The 25,831-nt window shown below is 42.4% G+C and overlaps 1 long non-coding RNA gene and 1 pseudogene across 1 annotated transcript in view; one reads left to right on the plus strand and one right to left on the minus strand.

Moving 5' to 3' along the window:
• LOC135274615 (uncharacterized) overlaps positions 1-25,831 on the plus strand; it is a 77,889-nt gene that overhangs the window by 38,728 nt on the left and 13,330 nt on the right. The gene's annotated exons all lie outside the window — the stretch shown is intronic.
• Positions 10,884-12,690, minus strand: LOC105729691 (large ribosomal subunit protein uL18-like; annotated as a pseudogene).

Below are 25,831 nucleotides of genomic sequence, written 5' to 3' on the forward strand. Positions count from 1 at the left end.
ACCCTGCCACCAATGTATTTCTTATAGTGTGGTTGGCTGATGGTTTCTGTATTCCCTAGCAACAGTTCTGAGCTTAGGTGTCAAAACGCACTGGTTTGCCTCATCTGTTTTGAGGTACACTGCAAGTAATTTGCTACCAATAATAAAACAAACCTCACATCTGAGAAGGTGATTTTGTAAAACAGAAAATTTGAAATAGTGCTTATCCTAAGATCTCTCTTGCTTTAGTTGCGTTTCAGTTTGCTCTCTTGAATGGGAGGGCTGTGGTAGAGTCACAGCTGGATTACAAGGGACTGTGTATCACCTCTGTTAAGGCAGTGGGTGTATTTGGAATTTGTCACTTTCACCTGAGTGTCCTGACTAAGGGGAGAAACAGCTATGAGACTCACTGTTGGAACATTCTTTCCTCCACGTGGAATAGATGGCTACATCTTTAGCTTTCTCCTTGCCAGGATAAACATTCGCAGATCTGCCCAGTGGCTGGACATTCAGCATGCTCCTGAAGAGCATTTTAATTGGCTGAGTGGGTCTCTGAGGACCTGCCCCCATTAGCAGGAGAGTGATTCCTGAGTGTCGCCCAAATATAGCAAGTGCAGCTGTGTCCTAACAACACAGTCCTGGGGACCTCTGAACCACGTCTCCCTCCATTGCCCTGGCCATTTCAAAGAGAACGTTAATAAGGTAGAATTGGGTGTCCAGAGGGTCACTGCACAATATACATTGTTACTGTCTTTTAATGGACTTTCCCCAGATGTGGTGATTCTTAAACTGCAGCATCGGCAGCTGCTAAGGCCAGGGAGAGCCATGCTGTCTGCAACCAGAGCCACCCTGCCAGTCCTGTCGAAGCAGATCTGAGCTTGGGCAGATGGATCGAGCTTGGAGAGGGGAGGAGGGGAAATGGGTTTAAGGGGAGGGGGCATCAACAGAGAAGCTAGGCGGCCCTCAGAGGACTTTGTTATTGATTTAGCGTGAGGACTGAAAGTGGCAGGCAGGCAGGTGGCAGGGGCTGGCGGGAGGGGAAGACAGGTGTAGGCAATTGTGGGCAGTGATTAGCTGGGGTGTGCAGATGTGGCTGGGGGTGTCAGCTGGTGGTGATTAGCATGGGTGCTTCTGAGCAGCATTGCATCAGATGGTGGTTTCAGAGTCCAGATGTGAGGAGCCAGTGGTCCCTGCCTTCCCTGCTTCCATACCTTTATCCTCTCCCTGCTCTACTCTCCCAAGCATGCACTTGCACTTTCACCTTCCCTGACATGACCACCCCTTTCTGGACATGACTCTCTAGGTGAAGGGCATGAACATCAGATTGTTCTCCCCTCAATCTTCAGTTTTTCAGTCAAATTCTGAGATGACGACACAGACTGAACACTCTCAGACAACAGGCAAGATGAAGTCTACACAGCCGGTCAGTGCAGTCATGCTTATTCCCATGAGAAATGCACCTGGTGACAGAGGACTTTCATATCCCAGTGTCTGTCTGCCTGTCTCCCTTTTTATAACCTACCTAAAATCTTTGTTAACATAAATATTTGTATGTTATTACAGTATATATAAAAAGTAAATATGCCAGCATAACTCCCACCCAGATCAAGAAACAGAACATTCCCAGCATTCCCTTGGGCCCCATTCTGGTCACTAACTTCTACCTTTCTCTCCAAAAGTGATCACTTGACTTCAATCACCGTAGATTCATTTAGGCTGTTTTTGAACTTTATATATATAAATGGAAGCATACACAGTACATTATGTTGGATCTACCTCTTTTTTGTTTAAAATATATTTATAAGCAGCAGTTTGTTCTTTTTCATTCTTGCATATTATCCTATTCCTAAGTAAATCACAATTATCGGTTCCAGTGTTGAGAAACATTTGGATTGTTTCTGGATCGGGGTTATATGAATAATGCTGTTATAATCACTTTAATGGGTCTTTTAGTATATATACACATGTATTTCTATATAGTTAAGAGTGAAATCGCTAGACTCATAGGGCATGGGTATATTCAGCTTTAGTAGAAACAATTTGGTAGAAAGCATTTTACAAAATGATAGTGCTGTATCTGCTCTGATATCCCGGGACTGGCTTACCCTCAGCCAGAGGCCCAGGTGCTGGTAGGAAGTTTCCACCATCAACAGCCGCCTGTCTCAGGTGTTCTGGAAGACCCACTGTAGGACTTCTGCTCATCTATTTCAACACTTGGTTCCCTATATTCATCTTCTCGAGTCTTGGCACCTATAGACCCTGACACCCTATAACGATTTCAGGTTCTCCCTGCATTGATGACCCCTTTAGATATGGCTTCTGTGACTCACTGACCAGTTTCTCTGCCCAGTTAAGCTCCTGACTACATTCCTACTCCGTTCCACAAAGTTGGATGAGAAGCATTCCGGTTTGGGCTCCACAGAGCTGATTTAGGCCAGTGCTAGTTTCTAGCGTCTCTGTTAGAGAGTGCAGGATGATTGGAGGTGGAGCCTGTTATACAAAGAAGAGAAGCAAGTGAACTGTAAGACAGGCAAATCAATGGAATTGGCGTTTTTCTTTATTAATGGGCCCAATTTGTCCTGGGTTAATGGCTATTTACAAAGTTTCAAGATGCCTAGCCCTTTGAGTTTTATGGCGTCCTGACCATACTTTCTTGATGTAGTGTGTGTGCGTGCATGCGTGTGTGTGTGTGTGTGTGTGTGTGTGTTGCTATTTCACAGCATCTGTTTATTTCCATGTCTGCAACAAAGTGCTGGGCACACAGAAGGACGATGTGACGAAGCACCGTCACACGGCTGGTAGCTTGTGGTGAGTCACTGGACTCCTCGACTCCCACCTCACCAGGGTGGAAGGAACAGTAACCACAACACTCCGCAAGTCGGGCTGTGCCCGCATGATTGGAAACAATCTGTGAAGTGAGTCACATCAGTTGCAAAAACAATTAAGTCAGTGGGAAAAGAAAATCAGTAAAACTGGTTATTTGACTTGATGAAAAGAAAGCAGTCCATTGTTTGATTACATTTTTCACTTCCCAGCTGGTCATTGTGACACTAACGGAGGCTGGGCTTGCCTACACAAATGCTTTAACAGTTTTGACCGGGACTATGTCTACACAGCTCTAAAACCATCTGGCAAGTTACTCAACAGAGTCAAATAATCCATCAACTATTTGCCTCCATAGTAATTTTAGGCTCATGACCATTTTATGGAGACCCTACAGAAAATGACCATAGACATTTTCAAGAAAGACAGGACTTCCCACTCCTACTACACTCTGTGTCTGGAAACTCAGTGACTTCAGGCAGTTCTAGGTAATATCTGCTAGAGGGAGTGGGAGGCAGACAGGGGTTAGGTGGAGTTCAGAGCTGTGAAGTGCAGAGATGATTCCTCCAAGTCATGCTGACTGAATGCCTTGCTTTCATCCTAGGTTGTGGACGGAACAACCCCGAAGAAACAGACTTCTAATTCTAGCCTTTTTGAGATGATTAACCCAAACTCCAGATTTTAGAGAGGAGGAAAGGGAGGCCCAGGGAGGTGGAGAAACATGTGCAGGACCACATGGGTGAAAAGTGAGTGTTTGATTGGCTAAGTTCACCTGTACCTACTTGTCTCCAGCGACTGCTCAGGAACAAGGAGACCCTGATACAATGTAGGCCCTCGTGATGGAGCTATTCCATCAAAAGTGGAATGAGGCATAAAGAAGAATTATCTCCTAAGAACTGGGAAGTTTCTCCTAATCCCTTTTAGGGTTCCTTCCCTCTATCCCAGCTGCTTTTCAACTGCTGGTGCTCTTGTCAGTCTCCAAAGAACAGGTGTCCAAAAGTAGGGGAATGTGTATGCTGCCACATTGACTGGAGTGTCTTTATGTCCTGAAGTGTGCTCTAATTGCCCAGATATTCCCATAAATGCTATTTTATTAAGCTGAGCTACACTAAATCTGTCATCTCCATAAGTAACACCACAGCAAATCTGTAGGTGAGCTCAGAACACTGCAGTGAGCCATGCTGGGCTATTAGTTTCAACTCAACGCTGTTACCTGTAAGTTACAGCATCTCAGGGACACAACTTAGGCACTGATTTTACAAGATTTGGTTCCTTCCGGATGCCCTCAGCTCCCCAAAACAACAGAAATGATCAAAGATGGAGGCAAGAGTACCCTAAATGTTTACTGTCTCTAGCATGTTTGGAAACAACTTGGACCAGTGTAGAGTGCTGGAACAGAGAATCGAGGGCATTAGGTTTGCTTCCTACCCTTACCAACTGCTCAGCCTATGGAAATTACTTTGCGTTTCAGGCCTCACTCTTGCCATCTTTAAAATGGCAACACATATACACACCCCTCTGCAGTAAATACAGAGGTCCTGCAAGCCAGAACGTTAAGTACTTAGGATGAAAAAGATGATGATTAAGTCTATTCTATCACTTGATCTGATTTTCTCTGACTATTCTGAAGGGGGTAATAACATGGCCTGCAGATGGTCCATAATCCACCATCTTCTGGTGAAAGAGAGAAAAGGGGGGTAATGTGTGTGTACACACAAAATTATATATATACACACACGCACACACACACATTAACATTAATATATATAATTTATATAAATTTCATACACACATCAGTGTTAATACATATAAAATGTGTATATACATGTTATGTATATAATGTATATACATAACATTATATATATATAAATCTATATAATGTATATACATTATATATATACACACATTAACCCCCTTTCCTCTCTTTTCACCAGCATATGGTGGATTACATATATATAAATATGTATACATTATATATATGCATTATATGTCTATATTTACATATAATGTATATATGTGCATTATATATATAGTGTGTGTATCTGCCCCCAAAGAAATTTAAAATAAGTTGATATCTAAACACATTGTTGATTAACAAGGGTGACTAATTATCTACTTGCAGTATAGAAGCCAGACTACTATTGTAAACATCTTAGCACTTCATAGTATATTAGGAATTTTCCAGAGCGAGCTGGAAATGTCTAAATCAGATTCAGTCCCACATATTGCACTCCAAAATTGAACACGGGCTATCATTTCTGGGACAAAGCTGAGAGCATTCAGAGGAGGCTGTCTCTGAAGGGATAAAATTGGGAGGCATTTGCTTTAACACACAGGCTTTAATTAGTTGTTACTCATTAGAGGAAATCACATTTCATAGTTTCTAATAAATAAGGCAAACTTTTTCAAGATTTGACTCCATATCCAGCTCAATCTCTCTCCACAGCCTTTTCATTGCATCATTGTGAAGTCTTCTCTTGTTTTTGTTTGTTTATTAACTTGAGAGGAAAATTGAGTTTGGAAAAGGATGTTGGATGGATACAAGTCACAAGAAAGATTTCCTAGACCCAGGGAAAATATGCTTGAAGAAAAATATCTCCAACTGGGTCAGCAGACATTAAATTATGGACATGTGCATGGTTTGTCCAGATTGGTTAGAGCATGTTTCTTTGCAGCAATAAAAAACAAGAGACATTAACAAGCCAGTGATGTTAGATGGAATTAAGTAGCATTCAAATGATGAAAGGGAAAATTAAGGAGCTAAACTTCCACTGTCCAGGCAGTTTGCATGGTCAGTAAACATACAAGGCTACATTTCCACCCTCCATGCCTTCAATGGGAGAAAGTAACTCTCATGGGCCATGACCATCATATGCCCTGGGTCAGCTGTCCTGTCAGGACCTACCTGATGGCCTTGGGTGACTTAAATGGCCAGCTAAATGCAATATGTTTTGACTGTGAATCTTGCCTCTCATGGCAGTTCCCTGTCACCTCCCTGATGCAGGCAATGCCATATATCACTGCTGTTCTTCAGGCGCGCCACCCAGATAGCATCCGAAAGATTGTAAACAGGATGATTCACAAACTGGTGGCAGCAGCTAAAAGCAGTGCAGTTCACAACCCTAAGCACATGCCAAGATTCTAAATGAAATGCTGCTACAACAAAGCAGCCTGAAGATTCTAAAACACAATGGTGTCACCAGGACATTCATAGGGTGCTGTAACCTGTAACTGACAAGCACACCCGTCCTCGTTTCTCCTCAGGCGTGGGGCATCCTTGCGCTCCACTGGGCTGCCTGTTGCATTGCTGCTATTTATTTGCATTTACAAGCAGGGAAGCAAGTATGCTGTGGAAATAGCCCCAGAGAGGTGTCTGATTCCCATAGGCCTTTGCAGCCAGCTACAACTGAATGATTTCCAATATCAGTTACTGAAAATTCTGACCATGATATGCAGACCATGACAGATCTTAATGACAATAATATCATCTCACATTTTGACGGCATTTAACAGTTTACAAAGCGCTTTCACATACATTATCACATTTAATCCCAGTAAGGTCAATAGTCTTCTTCTCCATTTTATTGGCAGCTTGGTGTAGTGGAAAGAGCTCTGGAGTCAGACAGACTTAAGTTCAAATTCTGGCTCTGACTACCAAACCATGGACAATTTGCTTCATTTCTCTCCCTTTTCTTACCTATGAGGAATCATTTCTATTTCTGAGGCTTGTGATGAAAATTAAGTAACATATGTAAAGACATACAATATAGGGCCTGATGTGTAGACGCACTCAATAACCATTAGTTTCTATCCACTTACAGAGGAAGAAAATGAAGCTTTGGAGGTTAAGGGAGTTGTTCAAAGTAATAGCTAGTAAATGGCAGAACTAAGACTTCATTTATTTTACAAACATTATTGAACACCTACTATATGCTGATGCCTTGGGCATAGGAAAGTGGATGAGTCATAATTCTAGTTCCTGAGATGTTCACAGTAGAGTGGTGGAATCTGAAATGCAAATAATCAATTATAATCGAGCGTGATCTGAGAGACAAAATGTACTTAGGGAATGTCCTAAAGCTATGAGTGTACCCTAGAGTATCTACACAGAAGATAAGTCTGAGGAAGAGGAACCTTCCAGGAGGCAGCAGTAGAGTTATACCTGAAATAAAATTTTGGCGGGTGGATGAAGGTGAGCAAGGAGAGGAGCATTCAGGCTAAGACAACCATGTATGCATTCATCAAAAGGGTCAAAGGAGCCTGGCATGTCCACTGTAGCATGGAAGAGAACCTAAGCATACAGGAGATAGAGGAGAGGGGAGGAGGCAAGGAAGCAGGAGTGAGAAGAATGAAAGGGCTTGCAGGTAATGCTGAGAAGCAGGCATCTTTGTCAGTCCACGCTGGCGCAAACTCTGTGATGAATTACAAAGAGACACAACCTGGTCAGATTTGCACTTTTGAAATTGTGGCAGCAATGTGAAAGATTGACTGAAAGAAGGGATAATGGAATCAGTAGTTCAATGAGAGATAATTAGGCTGTGAACTAAGAAAGTGGCAGAGCAGACAATTTCAGAGGTATAGCAGAGGCCGAATTGACAGGATCTGGCAATTGATTGGATGTAAAGGCAGGAGAGACAGAGAGGACCCTAAGAAGACACACAGGCTATTAGCTTTGGTGGCTGGGTGGACGAAGATGTCCCCCACTGACACAGAAGGAAAGAACATTTGAAGAGATGATAATAAATTCATGTGGACTTCTTGATTAGGAGAGACTCATGGACATCGAGAAGGAGATAGTCAGTAGAGAGCTTAAAATATGAGTCTGGAGTTTGGGAGAGGACTCAGGATAAGATGCATTGATCCAGGGATCAATGGTTTTTAAACGATGGTTGAAGCTGGTTTTTTACACCAAGGGGATCGAGCAGGAAGAAAAGTGGGTCCTGGAGAACTCTAGGGAATATCAATATTTAGGTGCTAGAATGAGGATTGTTGGAGAGATGGAAATACCAGAAGAAAGGGAGGGCTCAGAGGCCAGGGGAGGCAAGCATTTTGTGATGATGAAAGTAGAGGAAAGTGTCAAATTCAACCAAAGGATCAAAGAAGATGAGAACTGAGATATGTCAGTGGTTTGGGCAATGACAAGATCATTTTGGCAACTTCAGTTTTAGACAAACTGGTTAAAAAAAAGAGGCTTTTTTTTTTTTTTTTTTTTTTTTAACTATGACCCAATATAACAAAAATATTTTAGGCCAGGCACGGTGGCTCATGCCTGTAATCCCAGCACTTTGGGAGGCCTAGGTGGGTGGATCACCTGAGGCCAGGAATTTGAGACTAGCCTGGCCAACATGGTGAAACCCCATCTCTACCAATAATACAAAAAAATTAGCTAGGCATGATGGTGGGCGCCTGTAGTCCCAGCTACTTGGGAGACTGAGGCAGGAGAATCACTTGAACCTGAGAGGCAAAAAATGCAGTGAGCTGAGATTGTGCCAATGCACTCCAGCTTGGGCAACAGAGTGAGACTCAATCTCAAAAAAAGAAAAGAAAAGAAAAATATTTTATACTGTGACCTGAGGAAAAAAGTTTCAAGAAACAATACATTCTGACATGTCATGCTTCGCTTATTCTATTCTGTTCTGTTCTGTTCTTTTCCGTTCTGTTCCGTTCGGTTCCATTCCATTCCATTCTATTTAAATGCTGCTTGGTCCTCACTAAATTTATTCTATGACCAACCAGTGAGTTTCAACCTGCAGTTTGAAAAAACAGTGATTTCGACAAATACAGTTTCCCCACATAAAAGTTATATGGCAAAGTATGGGATAGAAGAAAGAATGTTGGATTTTGAGTAAAGACACCTGATTTACAGCATGACTCATTTACTTTACTGACTGTGTGACCTCAGTGTGCCCATTAACCTCTGTGTGTCTCTTCTATTATCTGTAAAATTCAGATAATATATCTGCTGCAAAGGGATCTTCTGGGGATCAAATGCGATAAAATGCATGAATGCAAAAAGCATATGTCTAGAATAGTCCTGGTCGAACTAAAATTACCATAGTCAAAGGAAGAGCAGAATGGTGTATGGTGTACCCCAGTTGTTTCTCTATCAGTCATCTGAATCCTGGAGCCACATCTCTCCAGAACATACTCAGAACCAGAAAAGGTATTAAAATAATTTAACCCATCAAAACAGGTGTTCCTGCTCTATTTATAAAATTCAAAAAATGTACTGACACAGAAGTCAGTGTGAAATCCCCTCAGAATCATTGTAGTCTTGTTCTAATACTATTGTAGCCATGTTGATTTTCTGATCTGTATCTATGAACCTGTATTAGAAGGACACTCAATAAAATCCTATTGGAAGAGGAGCTGATAGAGGCAAGTATTTTCACCACAGTGTGAAATGACAACAAACAGACTGCAGGGAAACATAGCAAGATGAAATCATTTAATATAAGCAATACGTGAACTTCAGCAGGCCCTGCTGGTATCACTGTATTAAGGTATAATACAATAACTGCTTTTTATGATTCATTCGACAAACTACTACATTTGAGTACTCAATATATGTAGTAACCTAGGTGCAAGGAAGACAAAGATGACCAGGGTATGTTTCCTAACTCTAAAAAGTGTGCACACAGATGAATGAGACAGACACATAAATAGATAATTTCCACTAACATGGTACAATGAAGAAAAATATGCATCTGAGCATAAAAAGATATAAATATGTCATGAGAGAAAAGAAGAACAGCTAGCCCAAAGTGGAATTCAGGGAATGTATCTTGAAGGTCATCTTGCCCAAAATGAGTCTTGACGAGGATAAACAAAGACAGATGGGGAAACAATTCAGAAAAATGGAATAACCTGAGAAAGGCATGAAAGTATGAAACCTTGCATTGTGTATATAATATTTCTAGATCATAAAAAGACAAGTACAGGCTATGCATAAAGATGTAGGTATGGTCCTCAATACTGAGGGTCTTCTCTACCAGGTTAAGATGTGTAGTGTATATCACATTGATCAATGGAAGCCACTGATAGGGATTAATTACTCTGGAAACCTTATGGAGGAGGAATTTAAAAGTGTATTAGGAAAGTAAGTTAGGGAACAATTGCAGTGGTTCTGGAGAGACATGTTGAGGCCATTAATGAGAGAAGCAGTAATAGGGATGAAGAAGAGGGGTTATATCTGACAAATGCTTTTCATACTATATTTAGATATGAAGGCTGAGGCCAGGTAATAAATGCTCTACTTCAGGGACAAAAACATGCCCTAGACAGTCCAATAGTATTGACTTTCTTGAGGTCATGATTGAGTCTATAGAAATTAATACATGTCTGCAAGGCACTATAATATGAGGTAAGAGATGCTAAGTGTTGAAAGAAAGGCACAGACTTTGGCTCTGTCACATTATAATAATAATATTGGAGATAATTTGCTTTATACTTCAGAGCCTCTGCTCCTCATTTGTACAACAGTTATAACTAACATTTATATTATGGGATTATTGTGATGATTTTTCCTATTGAACTTGATTTATTGATTACAATGAAATTGACTTGCCTCTGAGTTTTATACTTCCATGTGTTTTTATATCAATAATTAGCATCCTTTTTTTTTCAGCTTGGAGAATTCTCTTTAGCATTTCTTGTAAGACAGGTCTAATGGTGATGAACTCCCACAGCTTTTATTTGCCTGCAAAAGTCCTTATCTCTCCTTCATTTCTGAATGACTACCTTGCTTGGTTGACAGTTGTTGTTGTTTTCCTTTAGTACTTTTTTGTTTTTCTTTTCCTTTATCAAAGAATTTATTTTAAACCTATTATACCACGCAGTATGTTTTAAAAACTTACATATAACTTCCTAATAAGATAGAGCAAAGACAAAAAAGTTTATCTTATTGGAGACAAGATACACCATCACTTATAGTCTTTGTCAAACACTGTATTTTAATTTTCATAATTTGACAAAGCATTCATGAAACAATCTGCAGAGTAGTTTAAACAGGCAAATAACACCTGTAGGCAGACATGATTGTCCTAAGTTGTTTATTATGTAGGAATTTTACAAACTTTGTATTAGTAGTAACAGTAGAGCTGGAAAGTATTGTGCCTTCTACAAGCTGCATAGCGAGAACCACTAATAGTGTGGAGGAATTTATGGGCCTTTCTGATGCCATGGCTTTCAGCCTGCAGACATCAGCCCATGCATCTCCCTGTGCTTATGAACTGGTTTGGTGATCCTCTGAGTGTCAGATTTTTTTCTGATATCTTTATGGAATGGATCAATGAGGATAACCTCAAAAAATGTGTATGTGGAATCTTCACCAACCCACTAACAATTCAGTGCTCTTAAAGCTCCATGGTGTTGTCCAGCTTACTCCTCTGCAGTGGTCTGAAGGCTTTGAGCAAACTTTAGCTGGTTAACACCATGATGGACAGGCTTGCCATAAGTTGTACCTTTAGGAACTGGGCATTTTTGGCCACCATGCACACACAAATCCTATATATAATGTAACCTTGCTTGTCTTTGTAGCCCAGTTGGCATGCATTTATCAGGCCAGGTGGGGTGGGAAGCCCTGTAGAGAGAAGAGAGTTGGTGGTACTGCCAGCAGCAGACCTTCAGAAGAAAGCACAAGACATCAGATTACTTCTTCCTCCATAGCTCCTGGATGTATTTGTATGCATCTATCTTGGTTTGCCTGATGGTTGCCACCAGACAGAAAGGCTCCTTTAGTACTTTGAATATATCATCTCACTTTCTCTTGGTCTGCAAGGTTTCTGATCAAAAATTCACAGGTAGTCTTATAAGGGTTCCCTTGTATGTAATTTTTGCTTTTCTCTTGCTCCTTTCAAAATTCTGTTTGTTTTTGACTTTTCAAAGTTTGGTTTTGTGACTTGGTGAAAATCTATTTACATATTTATTTATTTATTTGCTGCCTGGTCAACATGTTTATTGTATTTATCTGAAAAATCCTCATAGAAAATTACTTGATGTAGCTCTCAGCAGCCCACTACTAGGCTCTGAGGAAGCTTGCCTTCTTTTGAGTTTCCTAATTTTTTTTCTGGGCAAGAGACATTTTGGGTTCGTTCCACCTCTTCTTTTTAGCCTATTTCTTGGGTTTCTTCTCATAAACCAGGTTCTTTCATATAGCAGCATAACTTTCTTATACAACTCCTCCATCGGGTCTGGTGTTATGCTGTTCTTTATGTATTGAAATAACAGTTTCTTGTAAGCAGCTTTGTCATCTTTCATTAGGTAACACATGTAATCGGCAGCATTCCGATCGGTGACATGCTTCTGATGTACGTCCGCATTAAATTCCTTGCTTTTAGAATCATAACCAGGAAATCATCTGATACCTTGAGGGATAGACAAGCCTCCATCCACAGCTCCTTTCAGGGCCCCAAAACTTTATTACCAGTAGTAGTTCTGGCAATGCCTGAATCCAAATAGCAGCTAATGGCACCCAGCTTGCCATCAGTGCTTTCCACATTGTATTCATCTCTGGTCACCTCCACTTGACCTTCCCAGATCTTGTCCATACCAAGCCTATTGAGAAGCCTGTGGATCAGCAGCCAACCAGTACAATACACTGCAGCATAATTTGTCAGGCCAACCTTTGCACCATATTTTGGCAGCTTGTGTGCATAAGCTGTGCAGACTATCATATTCCCTTCTATAAGGGCATAAGCAATCTGACAAATGATATCTGTTTGTTACACAAACTATCATCCTGTATTTGGGTGTGTTGTATTTATTTTTATCCTGTATCACCAAGCATTTTCAAGCACAGTAATCAGTTTTACCCCTTCACTGTTTTCTAAATTTCACTTAGTATCTCTTAAAGTAGGCCTTATTCTTGACAACTTTAACAAGTCCCATCCTATAGAACAGGGACCTGCATCTGCAGCTCGACATAGATCTTGAAAAATTCTTTACATTTAATCTTTTGGGGGTTCTTTGGGCTTCAAGGATTTGAATGTTCATTTTTCTCTTCAAATTTAGGGAGTTAGCTGTTACTGTTTTTTAAAATAAGCTTCCTGACCCTTCTTTTTCTATGATCCTTATGGAATACTTATCATGCATATACTGGCTCACATGATGGTGTCCTAAAATTTCTGTAGGCTTTTTTTTACTCTTTTTTCTTTTTTTTTCTTCCATTTTGCTCCTCTGACTGGGAAATTTCAAATGACCTGTCTTTGAGCTCACTGATTCTGTCTTCTGCTTGATCATCTGCTGTTAAAGCTCTCTATAAAACTTTTCAGGTCAGTCACTGAATTCTACAGCTCCAGAATTTGCATTTTGTCCTTTTTCATTGTCTGTATCCCTTTGTTGAACATCTAATTTAGTTTGTATGTTGTTTTTCTGATTTTTGTTTCTGTATTCTCTTGTAGCTCATGGGACTTCTTTAAGACTGTTATTTTGAATTCTTTGTCAGGCAGTCTGTAAATTTCCATTCTTTAGAGTCAGTTACTGGTGCTTTATTTTGTTTCTTTGGTGGTATCATGTTTACCTGATTGTTCATGTTATTTGTGGCTGTGCATTGGTGTTTGCACATTGGAGAATGTAGGCACTTATTCTAGTCTTTTTGTTGTTGTTGTTCTTTAAGTTCTGGGGTATACGTACAGATCTTGCAGGATTGTTACATAGGTACACACATACCATGGTGGTTTGCTGTCTCCAACCCCCATCACCTACATTAGACATTTCTCCCAGTGTTATCCCTTCCAACCTCCCTGCCCCCACCCCCCACTGTCCCTGTCCCTCCCCTAGCCCCCAACTCCCCAACATACCCCAATATTGTTCCCCTCCCTGGAATGTAGGCACTTATTCTAGTCTTTAGAAACTGGCATCATCAGGAGCCAATTTGAAGCCTAGATCCACAAGAGCTGACCTGATTCTGGGGCAGGCCTTGACCCTGAGTCTGCCAGGGCTAGCCAGGACCATAGGCCACTAGGGTCACCCTGGCAGTGGGGCATGCCTGAAGTTTTAGACAGGTCTGGAGCTTGAGTCTTTGGGGGCTGGCCCAGCACTGGGGTAAACATGAAGACTGAGTCTGTGGGAGCTGGTCCATAGCCTGGGGGTGCTGGGGCTGGCCTGGCATAAATGTAGGCCTGGAGGCTTGGTCTGTGGTGCTGGCCTGGAATCTAGAGCCATGGGAACCTGTCTGATGCTTGGTTTTACTGGAGTGGGCCCAGTGCTGCAACCTGAGCCAAAGTCCTGTGCTTGCTTCATTCTCCTTCCCTGAGCAGAGGGCATCTCTCCATGCTGCCTGAAGTTAGAGATAGAGTTGATACAGGTAATGTGAAACTACCCTTCCTGCCCTCTCCAGTGTGTCTTTTAAAAATCTCTGTGCTACACCCAGGTGCTGCAATCTCTCACCTGCTTTCCTTAACTCTGTGAAGGTATTATGCACATTTAGTTGTTCAAACTGTTGTTTCCGTGAGAGAATGAGCACTGGAAAGTCCTATTAAACCATCTTGCTGATGTCACTCTTGTTGCAAGTATTTAACGAAGTAATGTATATAACTGTGTTTGGCTCAAAGTAAGCAATCAATATGTGTTAGCTGTTATTCTATAATGATGATGAAGTAACAGGGAGGGGAGAATAGGTCAGGATTTGTCATGAAAGGGAGAATGCATATGATGCAGAACCAAATGGAGAGAGTGAAGGTGTACCAGAGAGTCTCTTAGGGCTTAGGGCTGGGGTAAGAAACTTGAACTTTATAGAGTTGGTGACAGGGAGCTGCTGAGGATTTATGCACAGGATTGAGGAGTTGAGCTGTGTTGACTAAGATTAATCAGCAGCCATACTAAAGATGCTTTAGAGTAATGAGGGACTAAAAGCATAAAGACCATTTATAAAAATTATCATAAGACTTCTGCCTTTGCCCATTGACTAATGAAAAAAGTAAAAAATTATTGTAAGACCTCAGACGAGAGGCAATGAAGGTCTGAATTTGTGTAAGAAGGGAGAGGAAATGTTAAACATGCAGGAAGTTGTTAAAGCAAAATAAGGGGAGCTATCAAAGATATCTAAGTTTGCAATCATGATTACTAGAATGAGAATTTATAAATATTAACAAATAGTAGCACATACTAAGAAGACTAGAGGAGAAGTAGCTCAGGAAAGGAGTTACAGGAGTCAGGAAATAGAGCAAAATGGTGGTTTCAGAGACTGTCAATTGTCCCAATATTCATTTCCTTCTGTGTTGTATAGTTGACCACCCAGCTAGAGACTTTATTTTTCAGGCTCCCTTATAACTGGGTACTGCTATGTGATTAAGTTTTCAGCAATGAGATGTGAACAGAGTGGTGTGCACCACTTCTAGGCTGTTTCCTTAAAAAAAAAAAGCTACTTATTTTTCATTCTTTTCAGTTCCTGAAGATTTGTACAGGAAAGTAGCATTCAGGATTCAGATTCCACCACGTGGACAAAGGCAACATCCAAGTTAGTGGTATTGGAATAGTGTAGACTCTAGCAGAGCTATTCCCACTCCCACACTTCTCAGACCTCTACCAGCTCAGATTTTCACACGAGAGAGAAATAAACCTTGTATATTGTTTAGGCCACGTTATTTTGGCTTATGTGAAAGCAGCTGAAACAGTACACTAATAGATGACGAGCTTATAGCATAGCTGAATGTGGAGGTGGCTGGGAGAGAGTTTGGATAGAGGCACTATAGCCATAGAGATATGCTGGGGTGGCGATGTCCGTCTAAGAGTCACCTGGATGATAATGATGAGATTGAAACCATCTAATGGAAACACTGTGAGAAAGGAGAGAAGATTGCTAAGGGAAACACTGGTGAAAGAGGACCACAGAGAACCCTGACAGTACATATGGTGGGGTAGAGGGAGGAAGAAAAGAAACAGAGATTGATATGGAAATAGAGAGAGACAGGGAAAGGCAGAGTTACAAAGCAAGACAAGAAAGCAGAGGAGACTAATGAATGGCAGGGGCAGAAGCGGGGAGTTTTTTTCCCATGAGAAAGACTGGCCAACAATGTCAAACTCTGCAGAGAGATCACAGAGGATCAGAACTGAGAAAACATCACAGCATTTGGGGTATTTGAGTTTACTTATGGCAGGAGGTGGTCTAGAACAAGTCAAATTATGTTCAAAATAATCTGCTTTAAAAGACAGGACATTTTATAGTAAAATTTTGGGATCAATCTAAAATTATTTTTTAATAGAGGGCAAATAACGTATGTATCTATCTTCCCCATCATGCAGTAGAGCTCAATCCCGCCTTCCTTTCTACTCCCTACCCAGTGTGGGCTGGAGTTAGTGACTGGCTTCCACAGGAAAGAACACAAAAAGGATAAAAAGATAGTGACTTTACAGTTTAGAAACTTGGCAAACACTATCTACTTCAACCAAGTGATGAAGGTCAACAGCAGCACTGATAAGTCACATGGATATAATGCACCCCCGATACGATGTGATGAGAAGGGCAATTCAGCTCGGTGGTAGGCTTTCTCAAAACCCATAACCCCAGTTTAAACAGGAGAAAAACATCAGACAGTCTCAAATTGAAGGACATTCCACAATATAACTGACCAGTACCCTTCAAACCTGCCAAGGTCATGAAAAACAAGGAAAGACTGGGAAACTGTCACAGATCAGTGACTAAGGAGACATGATAACTAGGTGCCACAGGGCACCCTAGATGGGATCCTAAAACAGAAACACATGAACAATAAGGGAAAAACTGGTGCAATTCTAATAAAATCTGGAGTTTAGTTAGCAGTATTGTTTCAATGTTATTTTTTTTAGTTTTGACAAATGTAAGATGTTAATATGGGGCAAACTGGATGAAGGCTATACTCTCTCTACTTACTATCTTTGTAACTTTTATGGAAATCTAAGATTATTGCAAGATGAAAAGTGTATTTTTTTTAAAGTGTAAGGCAAGGGCAGAGCTTTGTGATAGTGACTTTTAGGAATAAGCAAGGTGGAAACAGAAAATATCTGATCCCCCAGTTCCCCACCCTTCCCCTCCTCTTTCTCCCTAAGAAAAGTTTTTCCATTAGTCCATTATTACGGTACAATGGAATGTTCAATTTTACACTGTGTGTGACATTCCATGCCAACTAGAATAGTTAATGCAACTTTACATTTATGACTCTGCTTGGGTGTGAATTATTGTGTTTATGAAAATCTCCATATTAATGTCTGATTGTAAATCATTCTGCCGGCTCCTTTTATTAATAGCTCAATTCCCACTACTCACTGCTGCAAGCCATTCAAATTACCGCAACTGTACAGGAAAGGGGCTGTTTCGCATTTGTTTACTGTCTACATTGAACCATCTTGGGTTTTGCTCTAAAGCCCCATCCTCTGAACTGCTCAAGCCAGTTGTTTTTGACTGGGTTTCTTTGTGGGTAAGTTTGAGCAGCTTCACTGAGAAGTAGCATTTATTACTCTGTGTTTCTACATTTTCTGCTCTTTAGAAATATCCACTGGAAGTGGTTTTGGCATGGATTCTGGAGTCAGAGAGATTTGGGTTCAAATCCATGATCTTAGTAAGTCATTTAATCTCTTTGAGTCCCAGTTTTCTCATCTACGGTGGGAATCATAACACATATCTTGTAGAGCAGTTATGAAAATTAAATATGATGATGTATGTAAAGTTGTTAGTACAGTTCCTGGCACATAGAAAGTGCTCAAGGGTCCTTTTGTTATGGTAATTATACCAACAACAATGCTAACAATATTAATAGCGGATGTAGTAAAAAGGATTTGAGGCTGGCAGCTGGAAAGCCTGAGTTCTGGTTCCAGTGTGTCTACAAACTAGAGAGCTGATCTTTGGAAAGTCGCTTCAAATCTCTGGTCTTCCCTCAGTTGTCTTACCTGTAAAATGGGAAAGCAGCCTTTCTTAGAGCCTTCCAGGGCTCTAGAACAAGTAGTCCCACCTGAGAGGTGTGTCCACCTTTATTCCTATTTCCACTCCTTCCCCGATCCCCATCCTCACTGCCAGTTCTTTTTCCTTGGGTCAGACAGTGCCTCGCTGGAGGTAATAGAGTCTTCGGCTTGGGCTTTCTCATGCTTCCTCGCAGAATGGCTTAAATCAGATCCCCTACCCCAGCCCCCTTACTGGCATGAGTGGAAATATGAAATCTCAGCAGGCAAGGAGGTTTCTTATGCTCCTGTAAATCATTAAAGTGGCCAATATTTTCCTTTGCTGCGCTTCTCTCACCTCACAATATTTTTTTTTCCTGCAGTGAAATCCATTCCCCCAGCCTGGAAATGTGGGCACTTTATAGAAAATCTTTAGCTTGTACCAGCACAAATAGATGGGTCTTATTTCCTGTCTGCAGTTCATGGTGTTGCAAAGGCATTGCCAAAAACTATTGACTGAGACATAAAAGCAAAAAATGGATGGAAATGAATGTGGACACGTTCACATGTACATTTACAAACAAGATCAAGTCCATACTTAAAGAAAAAGATTCTACAAAGTGACCTAATTCATAGCCCATGCTCAGGACTTTTTCTGCATGGGAGGAGGGAAAGGCAGGTATTGCCAGGCAATGGGATTTGATAAGCCAGGGAAGGCCCTAGACCCCTAGTAAGTCTCCCTGATCCTTGTGCCCTGATGTTGGATATGGCATTACTAGCGATCTGTCCACTACGTAATTTTAAACATCCAAAGAGAAAAACACATTGGACCCTCTGGGATTCTCTTTTAATATGATACTTCCTAATAACACTTGTACTTTATGATTTTAAAATGACTTGATGTTCTAGTGTATATATAATGTCACAGATAATCTTCACACCAAATTTGTGAGTGAACTCCCATTTTGCAGATGATGAAACTGAGGTCCACAGGGATGACCTCATTCAACATCACACAAGTAGGGAGTAGAGTAGCTGGGCTCAAGCACAGTCTCTTGAATCTGGTCCCAGCATTCTTTCCGCTCTACCACATGGCCTCCTGGGAGTGTCCTGAAATAGAGAGATAATTAACCTCCCAACTGAGGCTTCTTTCTGATCCAAGGGCTCCTGGTCTGTGTGAAAAAAAGCAACGAAGCTCAGGCAGCAGGGAAGAGGAGGCATTCACAGAGAGGTGGGTGCACAGCCCTTTGTAGGGGTACAAATGTCACCCACTTCATTTACACCCTCCCTGTCTTCAGAGAACAACAGAATGGTCAGCAGTCCCTGAGTCTGGGCATTCCACTATGTCAAATCCACCTGCACCATTTAGTTTCTCCCTGTGTGACCTATTTGTGCCCCATTTCTTTGTCTTTGGAAATGGATTGATTATATTGATCCCGCAGGGTACTGTGAAGATTACTGAGGTATAATAGATGAGGCAAAGAAAGCATTTCCTCCCTCCTTTCCTCCTTCCCTTCCGTCCTCCCGCCTTCATTTTCTCCCTCCCTCTCCCCTTTCTTTCTTTCATTCCTTTTGTCCTTCTTTCCCTCCTTCCTTCGCCCTTTCCCTTCCTCCTTCCTCCCTCCCTATTTCCTTTCTTCCTTTCCTCTTTCCTTGCTTCCTTCCCTCTTTCCCTACTTCTTTTCCTCCTTCCTTCTCTCTCTCCTTCTTTGCTTTCCTCCTTCCCTCTTTTCCTCCTTTTCTTCTATCATGCCTTTCCTCTGTTCTCTTTATACTGTTTGGTAGCTTGGAGCCCAAATAACCTGAATCACCTCATTTGAGGATCCAAAATTATCTGATGTCCCTATTCTCCCTGGGCAGCATGCGACTCTTGTCCTCTGGGCGGTGTAGCCCACGGGGCCACAGCTCTCACACGCAGAAGCCTGCAGGCCAGGCCTATGTACAGGCACACAGCACTGGCCACCTAGATTCCAATTGAGGGGCTTTCTGGGCATCCTCTCATCTGCCACAGACCAAACAACCTCCCGGTGCCTTGCCTGCTGTAGGTGAGGCCTCCAGGCTTTGCCCACCCACTGCCCCCTTGCTTCCTCCATGGTGAGTAAACTCCCGAGAACAGGAATCCTAGTGCCTGGTGCTAAAGATCCCCGCAGACAGAGGTGGGCTTGGAGCCTATGCTTTGAGAGCCGACACAGTTCCTTTGGTGGCAGGGCCGGGCAGCTCAGGCCTGGCACCATGACACCTTGCTCAGCTCTAGGTGCCACCTTGGCCCTTCCCCTGGCCCCGAGCTTAGATTTTCCCCACCCTCTTCCTGACTTCCCACTTCCATCTCACTCTCAGCGCCACCTCCACCACATCACATCCCCCTTCCCTGGATCGCACGGATTCTCCAGAGGTGTGGGGACAGTGGCTGTCTTCTTTTTGTTCCTGCTTAGATGTTCTGTTTGTTGAGCGAATTGTTTTCTTCCTGGCTCCGAGCTGGCGGCTGACACGGCTCACCCGCGCTAATTAGCTAAGCCAGCTGGTGCGTTGGTAAGGTTTTTCTGTGCTCCTCGGTGTGTGTTTCTTTTTTTAAACATGATCAATACCCTCTCCGGCTGGGCTCCCTCACACACTCCCTATTGTTCTCCTGTTTGCATTGTGCCGGAGTCCTGTTCAAGGACTCGGGGAGCCTCGGAAGACATGCTTTTCCCGAGGCTGGCGTTCAGCCTGGAGCCGGGGAGAGACTGCTCGGCAGATGTGGCTCGACCCCCTGCTCCGCGTGGCTGCAGCTTGCAGTGATTCTCCGTAGCTGTGGACAGTGCCCCAGGAAGCCCACGTGGATGCCAGACAGTCAGGTGAAGATGAGAAATTGCTGTGTGGCTCCGGGGCAAATTGCCTTCCCTCTCTGAGCCTCTGCAGTTCCCGGTTCTGGTGTGAGTCCCCTACACACTATGATTCTCAAAGGTTTCAAAGGGCATCCAGAGATGGAGGCCTTCCCAGTGAGAGGGGTAGGAGGTCACAGACAGGACCTTGTTCACTCCTGCTGTGGCCCTGGAGTTAAACAATGTAGACCTTTGCCAGGTGGGCTCGGGAAGAGACCACAACGTGACAGGGGCAGGGTGAAGGCCTGACCACCCTGCTCTGCCTGGTGCTGCCCTCCCGACAGTCCCCTGGGGTCTGTCTGCTTATTTTGTGCAAGAGACAGAAGGAGGTTCTCTGAGGCTCTCCTTTCCTGCTGTTATTCAGCTGTAGTGACTGGGAGCCCATGACATGCACTGCAGAGAAGACACCTCCGACATGTTTTTGATATGTACATATATATTTTGTATCTATAGAGTTGACCATTGAGCAATATGGAGATTGGGACATCAAGCTCATATACCATCAAAAATCTGCATATAACTTTTCACTTTCCCGAAACTTAACTACAAAGAGCCTACTGTTGATGGAAAGCCTTCCTGATAACATAGTCAGTTAACACATATTTTGTGTGTGTATTATATACAGTATTCTTACAATAAAGTAAGCTAAAGAAACAATGCTATCAAGAAAATCATAATGAAGAAAAAATGTATTTACTATTCATTAAGTGGAAGTGGATCCTCATAAAGGTCTTCATCTTCATTGTCTTCGTGTTGAGTAGGCTGAAGAGGAGGAGGAAGGGGAGGCATTGGTCTTGCTGTCTCGGGGTAGCTGAGACTGAAGAAAATCCACATATACGTGGACCCACACAGCTCACAGCTCACAGCTCAAGCCCTTACTGTTCAAGGGTCAACTGTGTGTATATGTGTTTGTGTGTGTGTAAACATATATATTTTTTGGAAAACAGATGCTAGTTCAAATATGATTCTATTCACAACTCATTCTGGGGTTTAGATGTTTCCTGCTGCCTTCTTTGGATTAATAGCGTCATTTGAAAACCTCTGACATACCAGGAACTGGAGAGATTTTCTGGTTCCTCTCTAAGCTAATGAAAATTTCTTTTCTATTTTCAAAAAGGAAAATGGTGATAATAACAACTCATCTTTACTGAGAACTGAGTGTGTGCTGGATATCATGCCAAACATGTAACGTAGGCTATTTTAGTAATCCTTGTGATATATGTATGTCATCCTCATTTTGCAAAAGCTCAGAGAGATTAAGGAACCTGTCTAAGATCACACAGGTAGCAAAGAGCACAGAAGCAAGTCCTGGCCATTCTCTTAATAGCTTCGGAGAACCTTCTATCCTGCACCTTCTCCTCGGTCCCTGGTTTTAGTGTTTGGCAACATAGACTGCCAAGTCATCCATCACAACTGGTAGCGACACAGAAGAGTAGAGAGAGGACACTGGCCTCAGGCCAAGTCCATGTTTCCAGACCTGACTCTATGACCTCCTGCCAAAAAAAAAAAAAAAAAAAAAAAACTTTCCAAGCCTCTTTTATCCACTTCACACAATTACTATAAAAGTTAAGTAAGATAATACTCATGAAAATTCTCTGAAAATTATAAAGTACTCTAGGAATATTTAGCATCACCTTTCATTTGACACTGACCAAGACAGAGATCAGAGTTACCTCTATGCATGGAAAAAGTTCCCTCAACCTCTAGCAATGCCTGCATCTCCTCCGTCAGCCCTGCCGCTGCAACAGAGGTGTGAGTGTTAAGCTTCCCCTGGCACTGATCTCTGCAGCAATCTCCAACTCCTTTCCTCTCGAGGCTCCCTCTGGACTTAGAGGAGGCCAGAATGGCTGAGTCAGCTGCATTTCCTTCTGTCTCAGGGCTCCCTTAAACCTGTTACTGAAATTGGCTCCGTGGTACCTGCAGGTTTGCTTGCCATCCAGCAAATCCCCTGGGGTGGCCCCATTAATCACATTTGCTCTCTCTCCCCTCTCTGGCTGGCTCTGAGGACAGCAGGTAGGTGTGTGGCGCCTCTGTGTGTGTAGGTATGTGTATGAATTTGTTTGTCCCCTGGGAGTAGCTGGAGACTAAGTTCCCCTGCAATAAAAGTGAGTTAGTTGCTTCTTTCCTGATAACCATAATCCATTCCACTTCTTCCAAGGAAATGACAGGCCCCTGGGTGACGTATCCCCATGACTGGGAGAAATCGGCTATTTTAGTCCTCTTCGAACATGGAGCAAGTTCTTGGAGCTGTCCTGCGGCAGCCTTCCAGGCCCTTCTGCTATTAAGAACACCCTCTTCTAGTTTGTTCCCTGGTTCCCGGGCTCCCCACAGCGAGCTATATGGGCTTCACAGCTCAGGAGATACCCTGCACTGCTCTGCCTGCAAGCTGGCCCATTCTTGGAGGTGGGATATACCAGAGCCTTTCAAATGTCTCCACCAAGCTAAGTTCCCTCTGGCAGAGGAGCCTGAGTGCGTCCTCCAGGGGGGCTGGGGGCAGCGCCTGCAGCAGCCCCACCACAGCATATCTCTTTGAAGTCTTATGTTTTATCTCAGGAATTCACGTGAATTCTGCATTCTATTTCATAATACATATGTTTGTTTTAATACAAAAATGTTTTAACCCCAAATTCAAGTAAAATCTTCAAGTAAAATCGATGCCCAGGAAGATACAGCTTGTTTATTCTATACCTTTAAGCTGCCTAGTTTGCCACTGCATGCCCCCAGGGGTACAAGTACTCTAGTTAGAAAAGCAGTTGCAATAAGAACAACAACCAAAAAGTGTAAGTCTTTACAGCTCTCCCTCCCTAGTCTTCTGGAAAAGATCTAAGTCTATCTGCTTGGTTGTCATGTCTGTTGTTCTGGACACTAGAAGAATGGGGAGAGATGAAGAACTGAGGAAGATGCAGAGGCAATACTGACCCACAATGTCTGGAAGCTTCAACATGCTTGTTGAATGAATATTTTTCCTTCCTGCCTTAGCTCAGTCTCTTCATCGAGAATCAAATCCTAATCAGACAGTCTTTGTCTCAGTTCCTAACCCTATTCCAGCAGGCTATGAAGGTAACAGCACAGACGTCTTTATCATTTATCTGCATGTCATTTGTGCCAGCTTTGGGGAATGAAAGGTAGCTTCCTTCTAAGATAGGATGTTCTTAGCCAATATGACCATGAGAAATTTGGGAGAAAACAACAGGGTTTTTTTTTTTTTTTTTTTTTCATTCTAATTGTCTCAAGGGGAAGGCCAGTTAAGAAGAAAACTGATACTAGGATTGAATACACCAAAGAAAAGAAGTGTAGGGACTTTAGAAAACAAATGTGGGGATAATCGATCTGACTGAGAGGAAGTCTTTTGGCTGATTCAAGGGATTCAATCTGGATTGGTAGATCTAGCTGGTCACTGGAGAATGTCCCCAGAGGCCAGACAACTCAACTTAAAACAATTCAGAGGCATTTCTGCCCAGAGGTGGGGGCTTGTCCAGGTGACAAGCTGCAGCCTCTTCTGCCTCCCTCGCTCTGTCTCCACTACCCAGGAAAGTCCCCAAAAAGTGCCACTATAGGCGAGATAAATGATCGGACGCAAAGGCACAACCTAATATAATATTTGCAGTATTTCTCAGACAGACAAGGAAAACATCCAGCTCTGTGATTTCGCTTGATACAACAAAGCCAAACCTTCATCACACAAACGTACAAGGAAGCCAAGAGCGAGAGAGCTGTAAACATCTCAGAGCAGCTCTGCAGGCAGCCCCGTATGGAGACACATTTCAATGGGGGTGGCACGGGGTGGGGAGGAAAGATGAAGCTTGCCAAGTCACAGGCACTCTGATTTGCAGGGAGTGTAGCATGGATATTTCAAATCATTTCCTTTTCGTTAGTACCTAATCTCCCAGCTGTTCTCTGAGCATTGGCTCAAATGCTGGGAAACAGTCAGCCTCAAATGTAAAAGCCACAGGGCTCCTTTAAATTATGTTGTCTTGCTACATTGATATGTCATGTCAACCCAAACTTGTGGTGTACAGCTTCTGGGAGAAGGCAATTTTGTCTGATGATGAATTTAAAGGAAAATGAGCCATTTTTATCAAGGTCACTTAAAATTAAAAACAATTTCAGTCTGATCTTATGTGAGGATTTTGATATACTGGAAGGAGGCTTATTTTACAGCTACTGTCCCTGATCTCTCCTGCGTCTCTCTGGGCTCTGGGACCGGAAGAGACTAGCAGCTGATGGGGAAGTATAGCCCTTCTGCTTCAGCAAAGTAGAGCCGATGTCTAGCACCAGAGCCCCAGATGGAACTTTGTCCCATTCACATTAATTGAATCCAGTGTGTTGAACTCTTACATATGCCTATTCATATAAATGAACTCATTTAGCCTCATGAAGCGCACTGTATTGACCCCATTTTTTTTTTCTGATGTGGAAACTGAGGCTCAAACCGGTGAAGCAACTTGCCCAAAGATCCTACGCTGAAAAGTTATGCAACTAGGATTGCAATGAAGGTTTCCAATGTCAAAGCTTGGGCTTTTCTATTCCAACAGGAGTTCTCATTCTACATTCATGTATTCATTTACTTCTTTATTTACATACTCAACAAACTTGCATTGGGCATCTACTGTGTGCCAGGCACTAGGGACACAAAGATGACTTAGACGTGGTCCCTGCACTAAAAGATTATAGAATCTAGTGGAACTCACAGTCTAGTCTTGCAATATTTATTCAACAAATATTTAACATTTAGTAGAACAAACAACTGGCCTGATTGAGCCCAGTTCTCAAGCAGCTGTTTTCATGTCCCGTCGTTGTCCTCACTACTGTTTTAGGAGTGAGTGGGTGGCATCCCGTTCCCCTTACTCAACAGGCAAGGCTAAAGCTAACTTACTCAAAAGGCAATGCCCAGGAAGGCCTTGTCTCTGATTCATTAGGCCATGAGCCTTGGACGTTGTATTTTTTAGAAGCTCTACAGATGCATTATGTCATTACTAGCTGGAAACCCAAGCTTTAGGGTCTCACAAACCCAAGCTTTTGGGAAGGAGACACATTCCTTTGGGGATGTAAGTGTAATTTTGCCTTCCTGATTTTAATCTTTTATTTAGGTCCTGGAAAAATTAATAAAGAGGATTTTTCCCGGTGTTTCATGATTTCTTGGATTATTACATTAGGCAGACCCTCAGTCACAGACTAGACGTTAGCAGACTAGTGTTCCACGTTTGTCAGCAGTTGAGAATCACTCCCTTGAAACTACCATTGTTAAATTGGCTGGATATTCATCATAGCTCCTTCCCTACCCCATGACCCTTCTGAAGACACCCTCTAAAGTAGTG

This window comes from Aotus nancymaae, unplaced genomic scaffold (assembly GCF_030222135.1).
Source record: "Aotus nancymaae isolate 86718 unplaced genomic scaffold, 86718_ANA_hifiasm-v0.15.2.pri h1tg000012l, whole genome shotgun sequence".
Taxonomy (NCBI): Eukaryota; Metazoa; Chordata; class Mammalia; order Primates; family Aotidae; genus Aotus; species Aotus nancymaae.